Source organism: Apodemus sylvaticus, chromosome 6 (assembly GCF_947179515.1).
Source record: "Apodemus sylvaticus chromosome 6, mApoSyl1.1, whole genome shotgun sequence".
Taxonomy (NCBI): Eukaryota; Metazoa; Chordata; class Mammalia; order Rodentia; family Muridae; genus Apodemus; species Apodemus sylvaticus.
In genome coordinates this window covers 11,529,295-11,548,887 of record NC_067477.1, presented here as the reverse complement: position 1 = coordinate 11,548,887, position 19,593 = coordinate 11,529,295, and the positions used below count along the sequence as shown (strand labels likewise).

General features: G+C 48.4%; 1 long non-coding RNA gene across 1 annotated transcript; it reads left to right on the top strand.

Annotated features, from left to right (window-relative positions):
• The first annotated feature begins 1,123 nt into the window (after nt 1–1,123).
• LOC127686929 (uncharacterized) lies at nt 1,124–11,905 on the top strand. The gene is made up of 4 exons (XR_007978271.1): nt 1,124–1,632; nt 3,434–3,581; nt 9,558–9,720; nt 11,521–11,905. It is a non-coding gene; the product is annotated as an uncharacterized LOC127686929 (long non-coding RNA).
• The last annotated feature ends 7,688 nt before the right edge of the window (nt 11,906–19,593 follow it).

Below are 19,593 nucleotides of genomic sequence, written 5' to 3'. Positions count from 1 at the left end.
TAAAGAGACACTGTGATCAAGGCAACTCTTATAAGGTCAATATTTGATTGGGGCTGGCTTACAGGTTCAGAGTTCAGTCCATTATCATCAAAGTAGGAACATGGCAGCATCCAGGCAGGCATGGTGCAGGAGGAACTGAGAGTTCTACATCTTCATCTGAAGGCCACTAGGAGAAGACCGGCCCCCATGTGGTTAGGAAGAGGGTCTCATTGCCCACCCCCACAGTGGCACACTTTATCCAACAATACCACACCCTCTCCAACAAGGCCACACCTCTTGATAGGTCCACTCCCTGGGCCAAGCACATTCTACCACCACAGCATGTCTGTCTGTCTTGCAACTAGCAAGTCCCAGAGTTGGATTAAGGGCCCAATACATGGTCAAGCTCTCTTCAGGCTCTGCCACACTCCCCGAGCCCTAGGTCATGAAGTCTTGGGGTCTTACTCCCTTCCTCAGTCATGTTAAGCCCATTTCAACTGTAAACAGGAAGAGTGACTACTTTAAGAGTGAGCTTGGTCAGTCAGATCCAGTTGTCTTGTGTGGAACAGAGGTTTAATACAGAGTTGACCTGCTGTAGGACCCCTGTAGGGGAGCTGAGATGGTCATCACTGACCTTTATGTACTTACTTTGACAGTCATTACCTACCTCCCACATCCCTGAATAAGGGAGATCCTCAAGAACTTGTATGTCATCCCCAGATCTTCTCTGACCTTAGAGTAGTGTGTGCGTGCGTGCATGCCAAAGGACTTGCGGTTAGTTTGTTTGGATTGGTAAAACCCAATAAGGCTTTACCTCTACCACACTTCTGGCCCATAGCTCAGGGCTACTTTAAGGGCACTCCTTGCTGCACTTACCCCCGTGGCCTTTTCCTGGAAGGTTCATGAGATTTTGAGGCCTTAGAGAGCACTGGGCCTCTGCAGGACCGCAGTATGGGACTTGGCCTCTGACCACCCAGCCACAGGATTCTCTGGTGACATTCCTCTCTCAGGCTGGATGTAAGATCATCAGGGTTATGGTTCCCCCATGGAATCCCCTCCAGTTAGGTGTGCCCAGTGTTTTTCCTAAGCTGTTAGGATGTTTTCATATCTGGTGCAGACTACTTAGAAAGATGGGCTTTTTTCATGAAGTATAATTTTGAAGGCTGAGAGGACATGTCGCACAGTGCAGGTTGAAGTGAGGACACTTTGGCTGCATCCCATCAAGATGGTTGGCAGCGGTAAGTATGTATATGAGAGAATGAGTTACTGTGGGGAAACAACCTCACTCAGATGCTGTTCTCACAACAAACTCGGGATCCACAAGGATTTTCTAAGAGTGGGACCTCCACTGACCGAGGACCTTGACTAGCTTCCACTTTTAAGGTTCTGTCAGCTCCCACCACACCGGGCTCCCGTTTCCCATACAGGAACCATTTAAACAAAATGCCTGCCAGTTCTGAACTGTGTTGAACAAGGTTGGAAAGGGAATTCGACTCCCCGCCTGCTCCTAAGTCTGCATCCTGAAATGTTTCAGACAACCTGCTGGAGGCGATTGTCAAGGCCACCAGACCTGGGTATAAAGCCACGAGAGGTCGTGGGACCCTGAAAAGGCTGAAGAGGCCACATAATGACAGAGTGGGCAAACCCATCCAGGTGAGCACTGGCCCTAGGGACAGTGGCTTCTGAAGGCAGCTATTGTCTGGTGGTGTACTTTGTTACCATAGTAACAGATGGCTGACAGTTGGAGAGGTTGGAGGAAGATTCAGGCTACACAAAAGGGCTAATTTCTGGAGTTTTGGAGCCTGGGGTGCTACCTGCATGTGAAGCTCTCAGAGACGGGACCCCAAGCCTCACAAGCAACTTTAACCTAGTGCATGGAAAGTGTGCGCTCCAGCTCCTGAGCCTTGGTCACCACTCTGCCTCTATAAGTCATGACCAAGAGTCCCCCATGTGACACCCACTCTTACAAACAAGTACTGGCCACTCCTTGGGAACCACACCTCTGACATCCACAGCCATGTGTGGAACCAACAGCAACCAAGACACAAACAGCACTCTGAGCAGCCCCGCCTCTCACGCTGCCTCTGGATCCTGGTGATTGAATACTTCCCATTAGGGAGACTCAAAGCGCTCTCTCACTATGTGGCCCTTGCATCCTTCCTGTCCACACGCATGGCCTGTCTCCACGACTAGATGGCCAGATATATCTGCTGGGGTCTCCAACATAAAACTGGGGTGGGAGTACAGAAGAGAATAAGGTTCAGCAGGTTCCCAGCCATGGTGAGAATAGCAACTGGGCCAGTGTCATGGAGGCGCAGTGAGTCGGAATGCTCTGGCAGCCCTCCCTGCAGGCTCTGGGGCCAGCTCCTGGACAGCAAGGCAGGATGGTGCCGCCTTAGCAGGGTACCACCTGGATTTAAGCTAAGACTTGGAAAGACAAATTCCTTGAGTTCCATTATCAGCAGGTATTTCTGGAGCCTGCAGAGTAGCCCCTGGGCAACACAGTCCCCAGTCAGGGAGATAAGGTTGTGGGGTCCCCTGAACTGGGGGAGAAAAGTGCTTTCCTATGAGATTGGTTGGTATCTGGAATGACTGCAAAGAATGGTCCAAAGAATAACCAACCATAGGTCTCTTCCCCATTGACTGAGAGGCCCTTCCTGTGTTCAGGCCAAGAATCAGGCCTGTACACTTCAAGAGACTGAGCCTCACTTTTCCAGAGTCATCATTGCACAAACCTGCAGCACAGGCAGCATGAGGGGACCCCACCACCACCAGGGCTTGTCCCAGAGCCCATGCCATCTTTGATGTTTCCCACTGAAAGAATAAAGTGAAGTCTTGAAGAAGGGACTGGTTCAGGTGCAGAGGAAGGACGCAGTAAAGTCTGGGAATCTTGCCAAAGACCCAAGGGGCATCCAGAGCAACGGTGTCTTACCTGAACAGCTTAGGGGCCAGATTAAAGCTTCCCACTGGCCTAATGGGACAACGGCCATATATATGAAGCTGTGTGTATTGGCTGGTTTTGTGTCAACTTGACACAGGCTGTAACTATCACAGAGAAAGGAGCTTCAGTTGGGGAAGTGCCTCCATGAGATCCAGCTGTCGGGCATTTTCTCAATTAGTGATGAAAGGGGGAGGGCCCCCTGTGGGTGGTGCCATCCCTGGGCTGTTAGTCCTGCATTCTATAGAAAAGCAAGCTGAGAAAGCCAGTAAGTAACATCCCTCCATGGCCTCTGCATCAGCTCCTGCTCCCTGACTTGCTTGACTTCCAGTCCTCATTTCCTTTGGTGATGAACAGCAATGTCGAAGTGTAAGCTGAACCTTTCCTCCCCAACTTGCTTCTTGGTCATGTTTGTGCAGGAATAGAAACCCTAAGTCACCATGAAAAAATGTCTAGGAACCCAAAAGATTATAACGATATTTTTAATTTGTTTTTAACTTTCCTTTGGGGAGGAAGGTACACATGCCTGAAGCGTGCATGGGTGCAGAAGCAGAAGACAGCCTTATGGAGTTGGTTCCTGTCCATGTCACGTACTTTCTGATGAGAGCACTGTCGGCAGGCACCCTTACCCACTGAGCCATCTTGCCAGCCCGGGGATATTTTTGTGAGTACCTGTTAAGCGCTGTTGGAGATGAAAGGGTGTCAAACAGAGGTCCAACTTTTATCCAGACTGTAGAGAACAGATGACTGAGCAGGAAACTTGTTCCTTGTAGAACTTCATCTGGTCCCATGCTGGAGAGCTAAGGAGTCCTCAGCTTGTCTCTAAGGCATGCGTGTCTCTGTCTGATCAGTGACCATCAGAGGTGTAATGGAGAAAGCAACAACAGAGATAGCTGGGCCTGATGCCCCTTCACACCTTTGTCACGGAAACCTGCCCTTCAGCACTCAGGAATCAGAACCCCGGGAATCCGCCAGGAGTGCCACATGAGACCCCGTCACACTGGCAGAACCCACCCACGATGGGGCGATTGGGAACTCTTCATCTCTGGAAGCCGGCCATAAATTGTCAATTTCTGTCAGTTCCAGCTCATAGCCAGGAAGTAACTGCCCAGCACCCTCTTCTGGGGCAGCCATCTGTGTGTGCTTGGAACAGACTAAGCAGCCAGAAGTCAGTCAGCCACCCCCCCCACACACACACACAACACATACACACACACATACACACACAATAAATACACACACAACATACACACACATACACACACACATACACACACATACACACACAACACACATACACACACAACACACACATATACACACACACACATACACACATATACACAACACACAACACACACACATACACACATACACACACAACACACATACATACACACACATACACAACACACATACACATACATACACACACATACACACACAACACACATATACACATACACACACATACACAACACACACATACACAACACACACAACACACACACATACACACACACATACACACACATATACACACACATACACACACATACACACATACATACACACATACACACACATACACACATACACATACACACATACACACACACATACACACACCACACACATACACCACACACACACACACATACACACATACACACATACACATACACACACACACATACACACACACATACATACACACATACACACCACACACACACACACACACACTTGCCCTCTCTGCCCAAGGGCAACTTAGGGAGCATTTTAATTACCCCTTCAGCTGAAGGTAATGACACATTTGTAGTCCTAGTGCTTGGGAGCTGAGGCAGGAGGATTACTAATTACTATGACTTTGAGGCTAACCTGGGTTTCAAAGCAAGATGCTGTCTAAACAACAAACAAGGGAGCTTGAGAGGTGTGTCATGTTAAGAGCACTGACTGTTCTTCCAGATGACCTAGGTTCAAGTCCCAATACATACATGACAGTTCACAGTTGTCTGTAACTCCAGTTCCAGGGGATCTAGCCACCTCAGACATACAGGCAGTACACCAATATACATAAAAGTAAATCTCAAAACAAAACAAAACAAAAATCCACAGCATTTTTCTTCCCTTTTGAAGGCCAGGTAAGAGCAAAACATTTAAAGCAACGAGCTGGGAAGATGGCTCAGAAGTTAGGCGTGCATTGCCCTCCTAGAGGGCCCACTCCAGCACTCATGTCCCAGGCTCAGAACTGCCTGTGGCACCATTTCTGGGGGATCTGGTGCCCACTTGTGGCCTTCTAGCAACCTGCACTCATGGTCACTTACTCTCTGGTGCTCTCTTCTGGCCTCCTAGTGACCTGAACTCATAGGCACCTACTCATACACACAAGCAAATAAACATAACTCTTGAGAAGGGGGTATTAGTACTGTGGTGTCACTAGCCTTTAATTCCAGCACTTGGGAAGCAGAGGCAGGACAGGCTGACCTCTGTGAGTTCAAGGCTACATAGAAAGAGAGACCCTGTCTAGGGATTAGGGGACACTGTAGATGACTTAGCAATTAAGACCAGTTGCAGGGGTTGGGGATTTAGCTCAGTGGTAGAGCGCTTGCCTAGCAAGTGCAAGGCCCTGGGTTCGGTCCTCAGCCCTGTTTAAAAAAAAAAACAAAAACAAAACAAAACAAAACAAAAAAGACCAGTTGCTATTCTTGTAGACCAAGGTTTGGTTCCCTGCACTCAGGAAGTATAAAAAACACAACCTCAAAGTATAATAATGGTATGTCACAATCATCTGTGATTCCATCCAGAGGACCCTGCATCCCTTTTGGCTTCTGTAGAACCAGGCACGTGGTGCACAGACATACACAGGCATATATTCATACCCAGAATACAAAAGTTAAAAACTTAAAAGAAAAGCCAGCTACAGCATGATTCATCGTGGCCAAAATGTCAAAGAAACCAGTGTCCATAGTGACTAGCCAGCAAACGGTATCCACGTAAGCACGCCGCCGTCCACCTTTGAAGTGTGTGTAAGGAATCGTGACAACCCAGATACCATGCTAGATGATACAGGTGACAGAGAGAAAAAGGACTAGGCTAATAAAGTCTGTGTGTTTAGTTTGTCTCAGATGAGGAGGGTCTTACGTAGTACGAGTCGGCCTCCGACTCTGCATGTAGCTACTACATCTGGCCTTGAGCGTCACATCTCCTGCTTCTGCCTCCAAAGCTTGGCGCCACATGAGTTCTGGGAACCAAACTCAGGTCACCAGGCTCAGCCTTTGCTTCCTAAGCCTCTCGCTGACCTTACAGATCACCCACTCAGAGCACAGAATAGCTTTAGAAGGAAGCTGACAAGGCTGTAGCCGGAGTTCTGTTAGTGGGGCGCCTGCCTACAGAGCAGGAGGCCTTGAGCTCGCTATCTAGTGCTGTATTAAACCTGGCGAGGGGGCTGGAGAGATGGCTCAGAGGTTAAGAGCGCTGACTGCTCTTCCAAAGGCCCTGAGTTCAATTCCCAGCAACCACATGGTGGCTCACAACCAACTGTAATGGGATCCGATGCCCTCTTCTGATGTGTCTGAAGATAGTAACTGTGTACTCACATACATGAAATAAATAAATATATCTTTAAAAAAAAAACCTGGCAAGGTAGCACACAACTGCATGTATGAGATGGAGGCAGGGGTATCAGAAAGTTAGTCATTCTTTGCTACACAGCACGTTCAAAGTCAGCCTGCAATGATGAGTTCCACCTTAGAAATCATAGTGACACGTTGATTATATAAATATAATATATAAAAAAAATATAGATTTTTTTTAGTCAACATAAAACCAAGAGGAGTAAAGCTACATTTTATATAAATCAACATCAGCCTAATCAGCTGAAAATAGACACGACTATTTACCCACTCCCGTAGAGAAAATAAGTTCACCAAATAGTAGACACAAATGGAAACTGAAGGAAGGGACAGAGGCAGAGAGCTGTAAACCCAGTGCGGGAGGGCGGCCTTGCTGTGAGCTCTGTGCGCTGCTCCCTCTGACCCTCTGACCCTCCTGACAGCTCTCTGCAAAATAACTACCCTTGTTAGCAGTAAATTCTGCACTGCATGGGTGACTAGAACGGAGGTAGATTAAAAGTCTTCCATGTTGGTATGCAGAGTGACTGAATAGTTTGTTTTTCTTAAGACCCAGAAAATCTGGGTGTGGGATATGCACCTACAATCCTAGTACTAAGAAGCAGGAGGGTCGTGAGTTCGAGCCCTGCCTAGGTTACAGAATAAGTTTGAGGCCAGACTGGACAACTTACTGAGATTCCTTAGTGGTTCGAAGGTAAATAGATGCTTGGGGATTCACATGTGCCTAGCATGCACAAGGCCCTAGACTCAGTCTGCAGTAATGAAATAAGGGGACACACAAGGGGACTCTCTGCTATTGTTCTCCAAGATAGAGCAGGGTTGAGGGTACTCATTTCACATAAAGCAACCGTGTTTCCCTTTAAGACATGGTCTTCCTCTGTAGCCCAGGCTGGCAGGGAACTCCGTGTGGCCCTGGCTGACCTCAGACTGTGATCCTTCTCTCCTAGTCTCGGGAGCACTGGGATTACTATTCACCTAGCTCTAGACTTTATGAGGTTTCATTTTTTAAAAAGATTTATATTTATTTATTTATTATATAAGTACACTGTAGCTGTCTTCAAACACATCAGAAGAAGGCATCGGATCCCATTACAGATCCGTGAGCCACCAGGTAGTTGCTGGGATTAGAACTCAGGACCTCTGGAAGAGCAGTTGGTGCTCTTAACTGCTGAGCCATCCCTCCAGCCCCTTGTTTCATGTTTTTTTTTAAATAGGGTCTTAATCTATAGCTCAGGCTGACCTTGAATTCGCCCTGTAACATACAGGTTGACCTCAAACACACAATCCTCCTGCATTGGCTGCCCTTGGACAGGTGTTACAGACTTACGTATCATGCCAGATTCCAGATCAAATGAACCCTTGAGTCATATGCTTGTTTTTTGCAGTAGACAACAATGACTTTATAATGATAGCTGCAATGGCTTTATCCTTGTCAACTTGACAGGCTTTACAGTTACCATGGAAACTCTGTGTGTTAGGAAAGACCTTTTCAGAAGGTTTATAACTGATGAGGGAAAACCCACCAAGAATATGGGTGATACCATGGTGGGGTAAGGTACCAAACTGAATAAAAGGGAGAGTGCTGGGGGGTGGGGTAGCTCAGTGGGCAGGTGCTTGCTGAGCAAGCAGTGGCCTGGATCTTAATCCCATCAGCAACATAAAAACTGGACATGGTGTGTGTGTTATTTCCACTCTGGGAGGCAGGCAAATGGATCCTAGGGGACTCACTGGCCAATCTAGCCACCGTGCACTCTGGATTCGGTGAGAGACATTGTCTCAGGAAGTAAAAGAGAGGAGACATTGGGTAGGGCATCCCAGTGTCAACCTCTGAGCTCTACACACACATGCATGGACAAGTGTACCCCAACAGGCTCGCACATGCGCATGCACAGAGAATGTGAGCTCAGCACCAGCGTTTGCCCTCCATGCTTCCCGAATGTATACAGCGTGCCTCGCAGCACCCCAGGGCTGACAGCCTACCTTCCCCACGTCAGCAGGGGTACTGTACCCCAGAAACATTCAGTCAAACCCAAACCCTTCGTCTCTCGAATTGCTTCTTTCAAATCTTCTTTAAATGTATTTTTATTTTAGGCCTGTGTTTTGCCTGTGTGTATGTATGTGAACCGTGTGTGTGCCTGGGGCCTGTAGACGTCAGAAAGCACACTAGATCCCCTGAAACTAGAAATCTTGGGAATCAAACCTGGGTCTTCTGCAAGAGCAGCCAGTGCCCCTAACCACTGAGCTACCTCTCCAGCCCTCAACTTACATCTTGTCAGGATTTGATGCTCTGGGGATAAAAGTAACTACGGCAGTAACAGGGTTGATTCTTTGAGAGAATAGAATCGTTGTGAACACATGTGCACCCAGATATATTAAGCAAATATTAAAATGAAAACCCGAAATAGCAAGAGAGTTCAGTAACCCACTTCAGCTATTGTGCTAGATCACTGGGATGATCTAGCACAAAAGGGAACAGTGCTGTGGACCAGATGGACCCAACAGCTAAACCCAGGACTTTCACGCAGCCGGCGGCACGAGATGAGTCTTGCCAAACTCGGACAGACTTACAGGATAGAGATCCCAGCGCTAAATCCATGCATCTATGGTCAATTAATCCTCACCAAACAAGTCAAGTGCACACACTGGGGGAAGGGCAGCCCCTCTATCTAATAAATGGTATTGAGAAACCCATAGGTGTCTACGAGACCCTCACCACCCTACACTCACTCGACGTGGATTAAAGACTTAAATGAGGCTCCAGACTGAAGCCAGAGGACGCTGGGCTGAGCAGAGGCCTGGGCGTTGAGCTCAGTGGTGGCAGCGATCTACAGGTTCCTTCTGGGTGAGGCGGGCTTTGTCCTCATGTTTGACAGCCCTGTTAGTGCCTCATAGAGAGGGTGGGCCCTTTGTCCCTGTTCTCCGACACCTTCACTCATTGCAACTTTATTTGCCATGGACTTGGTCGATTTCCGTTTTAATTACATTTTTATTTTTGTGGCTCACATTAGGTCAGAGGACAACTTACAGGAGTCTGTTATCTCTCTCTGCCATTTGGGTCCTGGGAACCAAACTCATGCTGTCTGGCTTGGCGGCAAACACCTTTACCTGCAGAGCCTCCCACCAGCCCTGCCGCTCCTCAGACAAGTATCACACTCCAGGCTAACTTCAAAGGTAACTTTAGGCAAAGATGAACTGATTCTTCTGCCTCTACTTCCTGGGCGACTATGCCTGGTCCCCCTCTGGCTTCTGATTGTTATCAATGTGTTTGTTTTTATATGCAGTGTTTCTTCTTTATATTTAATATAGGCACCTGTGGACTATATTGACTTTAGTCTTGCTTTTTAACCCAATCTTAATACTCTAGTCTTTTTATTTTATTGTTTATCTATTTATTTTTGTTTGCTTCTGATTTGGTTTGGTTTGGTTGATTTTTTTTTTGTTTTTTTTTTTTTTTTTAAGATTTATTTATTTTATGTATAGGATTTCACTATCTTTAAACACACCAGAAGAGGGCATCATATCTCATTACAAATGGTTGTGAGCCACCATGTGGTTGCTGGGAATTGAACTCAGGACCTCCAGAAAAGCAGTCAGTGCTTTTAACTGCCGAGCCATCTCTCCAGCCCCTTGTTCTTATTTTTAGACAGGGTCTCTCTGTGTAGCCCTAGCTGTCCTGAAAGTCACCCTGTAGACCAGGATAGCCTTGAACCCAGAGATCTACCAGCCTTTGCCTCTCAAGTGCTGGGATGAAAATTGTGTGCCACCATTGCCCAGCAATACTCTTGTCCTTTTAAAATATTTGTGTGTGTGTGTGTGTATGTGTGTATGTGTGTGTATGTGTGTGTGTGTATGTGGTTCTGTGTGTATGTGGTTGTGTGTGTGTATGTGTGTGTATGTGTGTAGTGGTTGCGTGTGTGTGTGTGTGTGTGTGTGTGTGTGTATGTGTGTGTGTATATGTATGTGTATGTATGTATGTGTGTGTATGTGTGTGTATGTATGTATGTATGTATGTATGTGTGTGTATGAGGTTGTGTGTGTATGTGTATGTATGTGTGTATGAGGTTGTGTGTGTATGTGTATGTATGTATGTATGTGGTTGTGTGTGTGTGTATGTGTGTGTGTATGTGGTTGTGTGTGTATGTGTTTGTGTGTGTGTATGTGTGTGTATGTATGTGTGTAGTGGTTGTGTGTGTGTGTGTGCATGCGCCCATGCATGCGCCTGAATGTATGTAGGTGCGTATGTGAATGGAGGAGCCTATGGATATTGGAAGAGGCATTGGATCCCCCTTGGAACTGGAGCTATGAATACTGTGAGCCCATGGGCGCTGAGACCCAAGCATGGCACTTCTACCTGCTGAGCCCTCCAGCCCTGGCATTCTCTTTTAGCTGACATACTTAGATGTCCAACGCCAGTGCAGCTGAGCCTGACGGCACGCACCTCTCACCTCAGACTTTGGAGGTGGGAACTGGACCATCCATCGGGAGCTCAGGGTGATTCTTAGATACATAGTGACCTGCGAACCACAAGGGACCCTGTCGGAAAAGCAAACACACAAACTAAAAAGCCAAATAAGATGCCTCCCCTAAGACAAGCGCAACTGCGAACCGAGGTGCATCTGATACTGCTGGGCTGCAGTGTGCTACCCACACGCTCTCCTGCCCGCTCTGTCTTCTGCTTCTGCTTCATCTGATGCTTCTGCATGTTCTGTGTGATCGTTTCCTTCCACATTAGCGTTTGCCTGTAATTTGCGATGCACGTTTACAGATGATGCGTGCAGATCCCCTTTCAGATAATTCTTCTCTGGGCAGCTGAATGCCTTATCCCGATAGCACTGATCATATAGTCCACTCCTTACACTGTTGCTGCATTGGCTTTGTTTATGAACGTGTGTGTGTGTGTGTGTGTGTGTGTGTGTACACAATGTGTACAAAAGCTAACTTAATTTAACAAACTGCTGTTATTAAATCCAGGTATCGGGCTGGAGAGATGGCTCAGCGGTTACAAGCACTGACTGCTCTTCCAGAGGTCCTGAGTTCAATTCCCAGCAACCACATGGTGGCTCACAACCATCCATAATTCTGTAATGGGATGCAGTGGGTCTTCTGGTGGGGTCTGAAGGAAGCAACAGTGTAACTCACATACATTAAGTAAATAAATCTTTAAATCCAGGTAGCACTTGAAGACTGGCAGGAGGATCAGTCATTATTATTTCAAGGCCTGCTTGGTCTATAGAATAAGATTCTTGTCTTGATTGGAAGGAAATAAATGATGGAGAGAGAAGAGAAAGGAGGAGGAACAGCTCAGCCATTAGGAGCATCGCTCTTGGAGAGGAAACTGGCCCAGGGCCCAGAACTGGCATGGTGGCTCACAACTGCCCATAACTCCATTCCAAGGGCATCCAGCACCCACATCTGGCTTCCGTGGGCTTAGAATATATACAATCCCGTAGACCAGAGGCTTCTCCTTTCAAAGTTAAATGTCATAAAAAGTCATGACGAGAGCCAGCGTGCTGTCTCGGTGGGGAAAGGCGCTTGCGGCCAAGCCTGATGACCCACTTGGCCCCACATGGTGGGTTCCACATGGTGGGTTCCTTGGACCCACGTGGTAGAAGGAGAGAACTGATTCCTGCAAGTTGTCCTCTGACCTCTACACACGTGTTGTGGAGGCTCATGGGCCCCTACTTCCCAAAGTAAATTAAAAAAAAAAAAAACTTTTTCTTTTAAGGTATAGAGGCGCCATAACGGAAGCAATGCACAGATTTCATTTCCCTTCTGATGGGGTGGGGTTTGGCCACAGTGGTGCAGTCTGAACAGGACCTAGAAAATTAACAGTTTTCAGAAAATGTTGGTCGTGAAACTAACAAAATGTCAACGTTAATTCCTTCTCAAGAGCTGGGGTTACAGCTCAGTTTTGGAGCCCTTGTTTCACAGGCTGAAGGCCCTGGGTTCCTGGTACTTGAAAAAGAAATTGCTAATCAGTTAGTAATGCAAACAAGGCACAGGTACTTATGGGGAAAGACTGGCACATGGCATCCGCTGTGCGCTACTCCGGTAGAGCAGAGGTAGGGGAGCAGTCGGCACTGGTTCCCGTTTGATGTTACCACAGACCCAGAAAGGTTGTTTTCTAGGAGCTGGAAAGACAGCTCAGCAGTTCAGACCACTGGCTACTTCTCCAGAGGCCCTGGGTTCGGTTCCCCGCACACACTTGGTGCCGCACAACCAGTCTCAGGTAACCTGCTGCTCTCTGTCCCTTAGGACACCAGGCCCCCATGGGATGCGCAGACAATCAGGTAGGCAAAACACCCATGCACTGAAAATACATTCTTTTAAAAATAATTGCTTTCTTTAAAATGGCGACTCGCCTGGCATAACAGAGACGCTATCACATTAATGGGGATGATTTGACGGTGTTCAACGTGCCCATCGTGGGCACAGCCACCACCGCTCCCATTCTTCACCCCCAGAATAAAACCCTACCCTGCTCAGTACTGGCTGCCGTCCTCCCTCTCATCCCCAGCAATTACGAGTCTGTTTTCCATTTCTGTGGGAAATTGCTGCCTATTTGAAGCTGGCTTATTATGCCGTTTTCTTTTGTGTGTATTTGAATTATCATCATTAAAATATTTACAGCTCGCAGCACCCACTTCCTGGATCACTGGGGTTGTTTTGGTGGAAAGTAAAAAAAAAAAAACAAAGTTCATGCCTCACTGGAGCACATGCACTCGCATGCACGTGCACACACAGACATGCACATGCACACGTGTACACAGGTGGGGGTGGGGCACGGGCAATACAGCAAGCGAGCAAACAGAGGCTGTACCAGTCCCAGGAACAGGAACAGAGCGTAGGCCCGAGTCTTGACTGCAGCAGGGGTTCTAGCCCCACCATAAGCCTTCCGATGCCATCTTTGGGGTTCTCCTGGCCAAGCGGATGATCCTGCTGCTACCTGAGCATCCTATAGGACAGGCTGCCCCCATCCTATGCGCTCCTCTGAACTCTGTGGCCCCCTGGAGCGCATCCTACTCCTTACTGCCTGTGTCTCCTCCCTACACGCTTGGAATCTGCAGGACTTTCACCCTTGGCACCTGTGCCTGACTGCATGCAAATGACCACTGTAGGCTCCCATATTTTAATGGTTAATCCTCAGTTGGTGAAACTGTTTTGGAAGTCCAGGTGAGTTGTGGCCCTTGTCTGAAGAGGTGTGTCACCAGGGGTGGATATGAGGTTTCAAAAGCACAAGCTGTCCCTGGGTTGCTCTTCTCTCTAGCTCTCTCTGGTCTCAGGAAGTAAGCTCTGAACGACTGGGCCGGCGCCATGTCTGTGAGCCTGCCCACTGTGGGGGTCATGAACTCTAACCCTTTGAAACTGTAAGCCCCTGATAAACTCTCCTGTAAGTTGCCTTTGTCATGGGGAGTTTTGTCAGCACTGGGAAAGAAGACATCAACCAAGGCAGAGACTGTGAGAGAGACCTCTGGGTCTTGGGAACAGGACTGATGCTGAATTAGCTTCTACTAAATGCCAGCCTTACTAGACTCGACTTATTTCTAACGTAAGGGTGCAGAGGGCTGGAGAGATGGCTCAGTGGTTAAAAGCACTGACTGCTCTTCCGAAGGTCCTGAGTTCAAATCCCAGCAACCACGTGGTGGCTCACAATCATCCGTAATGAGATCTGATGCCCTCTTTTGGGGTGTCTGAAGACAGCTACATATAATAAATAAATAAATCTTAAAAAACAACAAAAAACAAACAAAACAAAAAAGATTAGCTGTAGGCCCTTAAACTGCATCTAGTCAGAGAAGCATGAAAAGGAATTGAGAGAAAATGTACCACGAGTGAGGTTGCTGGTGTGAGCTGCCTGTGGTAATTAGTGGCTGCCAAGAGGAATGTGGAGGAGGGCGGGGCTGTGTGCTACGGAAGCCCTGCAACCAAACCCGACAGTCTGAGTTCAGTCCCTGGAGCCACATGTTAGCAGACTGGAAAGCCTACCGAAATCTCTTCATCGCCTCTTCTCCTCCTAGACATTTAATCTACCAATCACAGTCATTTTAAAAATCTATCTGATCACACCAGTATCTCAGTCTTCCCTGGATCTGCTTAAAGACTCATTTTTAATTATATACAAGTATGTGTCTGCACATAGGTGTGTTCCCACGAGTGTAGCTGCTCTTGGAGGCCGGAAGCATCCGATCCCCTGGAGCTGGATTTTCAGGCTGTTGTGGACCACCTGAACTGGATGTGGTAAAACAAACTGGGGTCCTGTGGAAGAGCAGCAGGCGCCCTGAGCGGCCGAGCCATCGGCAGCTTCCTGCCTTGTCATTTTTGCTGTGTAGACACTTGAGGCTTGTTACGGAAGCTCTGGAGTGCACTGTGTGCAGTCCGGGCCGGTTGCCCTGACTCTGGTGCTCTGAGGCCGAGCTCAGGCGAGCGGGCCTGCTCAGCTCAGCCTTTCTCTTAATGGCACAGAACTCTCTCCCCGGGTGTAGACACATCTGGGAGTGTAACTAAAGGCTGGGTTGTTCCTCAAGGTCTTTCCACCTCAGCGGGGCCCAAACTTCCACCCCCGTCTCTGCTGAGTTTGTGAAGGTCTCTCAGCCTCTTCCTCTGTTCATGAGCCGTGTCAAAGTGCCTCCCAGAACATTTCAAGTAGACTTTGAGGTGCCTTTTCTGAACAATGAAGTGCTTCAAATTCCAGCCCCTACAGCATCCCTGAACCCCAAGTATCTTGGGTCTCTCTCCACGCCCAGCCCTCCACTGTGCCTTTCCCGAAGGTGGCAGCCATCTTTGGTTGCTTTCCAAGTCTTATAAAGGATGCTTAAAAACTATTGCCACCAACCAAAGAATACACACAGGCTGGACCTATCCCCCCCATTCCCCCCACATAAGTAGCAAATGTGCAGCTCAGACCTCATGGGGTCCCCAGGAACTGGAGCAGGGGGCTGTCCTTAAAGCTCTTGCGTGTCTGTGGATTCCATTCCCCTAACTAGGCGACCTTGTCTGGCCACAGTGGGAGAGGATCTGCCTAGCTTTGCAGAGACTTGATATATCAGGGTGGGGGGTACTCAGGGGGATCTCTACCCTCTTAGAGGAGGAGGGAGGGATAGGGAGAGAGACTGTGGTAGGGGAGATGGGGGCAGTGATCAGGATGTAAAGTGAATAAATTAATGGAAAAAAAAACTACTGCCCACTTTTTAAGGTCTTTGTGGTAGCATCTTTATAGGCACAAGAAACCTTTCCTAGAGAACCCAGCAAGCCTCCTCCATTTTTTTTTTGGCCAGAGCCAGTCAGAAACCATGCTTATACCAGTCACTGGCAAAGCACAACCACTGGTCAGTGGCTAGATCAGCCTCTCTGGACGAATCCTGTGATGGGCAGTCTTGGTTGTCGACTTGACATCTGGAATGAACTAAAAATCCAAAAATGGCAGGGCACACCTGGGAGGGACTTTTGCTTAGTTAGATCATTTGAAGGGGGAGGATCTACTTCTTGTCTGGACCTTTGAGCTGGGAAGAGCTGTACTGAGATTTTTTTTTTGAACTTTGGTTTCTTTTAAAACCATGGAATGGCTTGCCTTGTGCTCCAGCAGGGCCATGATTTCACCAAACTGCAGATTCTTTCGATGAGTGTGTGATGTTTGGAATTCTGGGGACTTTTTAGAGGTCATTAAATGCCAGGGCCCCAAAAGGTGGTGGGTTATTGATTGGTTGTGGGTTGTGTTATTGGTTGCTGTTGGTTGCTGGTTGTAGTTAGTGTCAGTTGGTTAAGTACTTGTGCACAAAGAAGAAACAACAAAAGGAAATTAGACATCCTGGCAGCAAAGATCAAACTTGCCCCAAAGAACTTGACACCCTAATCATCAGGAGTAGGCTAAGAGACACATCGCCCCCCCTTCTGGGCCCTGGCTTTATCCAGGCATCTCCCTCCTTCCCCCTCCGTCCTTTTTCCTCTCCTACCTAGTGTTAGGGGTTAAAAGGGTGGAAGAAAGAAGAACCTATCACAAAGCAGCAAAGACAGCCACAAAGATCCGCCTCTGATCTGGGTCACACCTGTAGGCAGCCTGATGGAGGACACGGAAGAAGGAAGCTTCTGCTCCCACCTCGGTGGCCTTCCCTGCTATTACAGCCTACCTCAGAGTTTCTAGCATATACTGCAGAGCAGCTGAGACATCTGGCCTAACAAATGAACTACTGGATTCATAGGCAGCCATTGTTGGTCTAACTGGACCACTGCCTGCAAATCATTATAAGTCCACTTATATCTAGAGATGCATTCTGTAAGTTCTGTTCCTCTAGAGAACCCTGGCTGACACAGACCCTTATTGGACTGTTCCTGTATGTATTCTGACCTTCAGAACCTTTGATGACTATATACCAGAGACAAAAGTTAAGTGTAAGGCACGTCGGGAACTATGGTAGCCCAGAGGCTTGTCTCTCTCCTCTAGAATGTGTATTAGTCACTGTTCTATTGCTGTGAAGAGACACTTTGACCAAGACAACTATTATAAAAGAAGTTTTGTTTTTATTGTTTTTTTTTTTTCAAGATAGTGTTTCTCTGTGTAATCCTGGCTGTCCTGAACTCCCTCTGTAGACCAGCCTGCCTCTGCCCCTCCTACCCCTGTCAAGTACTGGGATTAAAGGTGTGCTCCACCATTATCTGGCAAAAGAGACCAACTGGTGGCTGGCTTACAGTTTCAGAGGTTTAGTTCATTATCATCATGGCAGGGAGCGTGGCCACACATATGGTGCTGGAGCAGTAGCCGAGAGCTCCATTCTGATTCACGGGAGGGGGGGGGGACAGAGAGAGAGATTAGCATGGGATTTTTCTAAAAGAAAGATTTATTTATTCATTTATTATATGTAAGTACACTGTCTCCCACTCACTCCTGCCCAAAGATTTATTTATTATATATAAATACACTATAGCTGTCTTCAGACACTCCAGAGGAGGGTTGTGAGCCACCATGTGGTTGCTGGGATTTGAACTCAGGACCTTTTGGAAGAGCAGTCGGTGCTCTTAACCACTGAGCCATCTCTCCAGCCCTAGCATGGGCTTTTGAAACCTCAAAGCTCACTTCCTGTGACACAGTTCCTCCGAGGCCACCCCTTCTGATCCTTCTAATCCTTTCTTTTTTTTTTTTTTTTTTGGTTTTTTTTCAAGACAGGGTTTCTCTGCATAGCCCTGGCTGTCCTGGAACTCACTCTGTAGACCAGGCTGGCCTCGAACTCAGAGATCCGCCTGCCTCTGCCTCCCAGAGTGCTGGGATTACAGGCGTGCGCCACCACCGCCCGGCCCTTCTAATCCTTTCAAATAGCGCCACTCCCTGGTGACTAAGTGCTCAAACTAGGAGCCTATGAGGAATATTTGTGTTCAAACCACCACAGAATGAAAGGTTTTGATGCAAGGATCTTTGTTTCAGCTATGGCGGCTACATCCACAGTACCAGGGTTCCAGGCTCACAGCAGGTGCCCAGGAAGGTCTAAGTGAGTAGATGGAGTATGAGTCACATTCGGAATGGACCCGGACAGCAACACCTTTTATCCCCCAACAATGCTGGGCTCCATGGCAACAGACTCAGAGCAAATCACTGTTCTTTCCAGAATCCACATTAAGTAGATAAACCTGAAAAAATTTAACTGGACTCAGCTGGCAAGAAGGAGATGAAGGGACGAGTAGTGAAGAAACGCTAAGTGTCTCCTTCCCAGCACACACTGTGGCAGGAAAGGGCAGCCAGACTCCCTCTCCGGGCACCGTCAGGAGCTACTCCGTCCACTTCATGCTGTTTGTGAGGCAAGAAGGAAATGCTAATGAGAAAGACACAGGACAGGGTCAGGGTGGGCACACCTGGTAGAGTGGGAGAGCAGGAGTCCCCTGGACGCCATGGCGTATGGGGCACCTACAAGTGACCCACTGAGATACGAACCCCCTCTTCAGGCTCTGGATTGAGTCCCAGGGCAGGTGAGACTCAACCTTGTGGGCACCAGGGTCTCCGCTGAGCAGAGGAACGCCATCCACCTTAGACCTTTGGCCCGGTCAGAGAGATGAGCTGGAAGGTGGCTGTCCTATGCCAGAGTCTAAGAGATGGCAAGAGGGCACAGCCAGAGAGCTAGGGTGCAGCCTGGGATTTGGCATTTGGCCCATGAGCTGCTGTCTGGGGCTTTTGGGAAGCGAGCCACGTGCTGCAGTCAAGCTATGGTGAAGGAGGAGGCAGGAGGCTGCACCTCCTCTATTGTGTCCTCCTGAGAGGCTGTTGGCTCGCCCTGCCAGCAAACAGAGGCTTTGAGCCAGAGGCAAAGCATTAGTCCCTCTTGTTCCTGTTCCAGTGACTTGGAGATGGTGGGTAGCTGAGGCAGGTGTGCTGACAGGCCTGTAATCCCAGCTCCTCCCACTCCTCATACACCTGGGGCTGACTCTCTGAGGCCCTTGGACTGTGTCTTCCAGAGGGATTTCACTACCCTCTCTGGTGCATTCTTAACCCCCAACCCATGCCCTTCCTGAGACCTAGTTCTTGGGCACCCTAGCGCCATGGGTGCCGACCCTGTGAAGCCACGCACTAGGCTCCTGCCCATGAAGTGCTCTGTGGGATAACGCTACAGTCCGAGCGTCAGCTCTGCATACCCAGACTTCATAGCCCATCTCCCTGGGGTGACCGCAAGTGCTGCTGGGAGTTGCTCCTCCCAGGGGCTCTAGAGTTCTGACACTTGAGGGGCGCCAGTCAGCTCCACATCCCGCATCCAATCACGTCCCCACCCACACCGCATTCCTTCTGCTCTGCCTCATGCTAGATCTTCTTGTCCCTGTGGCCCCAGCTCTCTGGCTCCGGATCCAGCCGGACATTGATAGTGCTTCTCTTCCTAACTGACTTTTGTCCTCCAGGCTTGGGACCACCCCCTCCACACTTCTAATGCTGCTCAAGAACAAACCACCATGGATGTGTGGCCAGGAACTGCAGCAGGAGTCAGCTGCCAATAAACACTGGCCTGGTTGGCTAATTCTCCCTTTTTCCCATTCTAACCCATTTAGAGGGGCAGCATCTGCTATGGCCTCAGT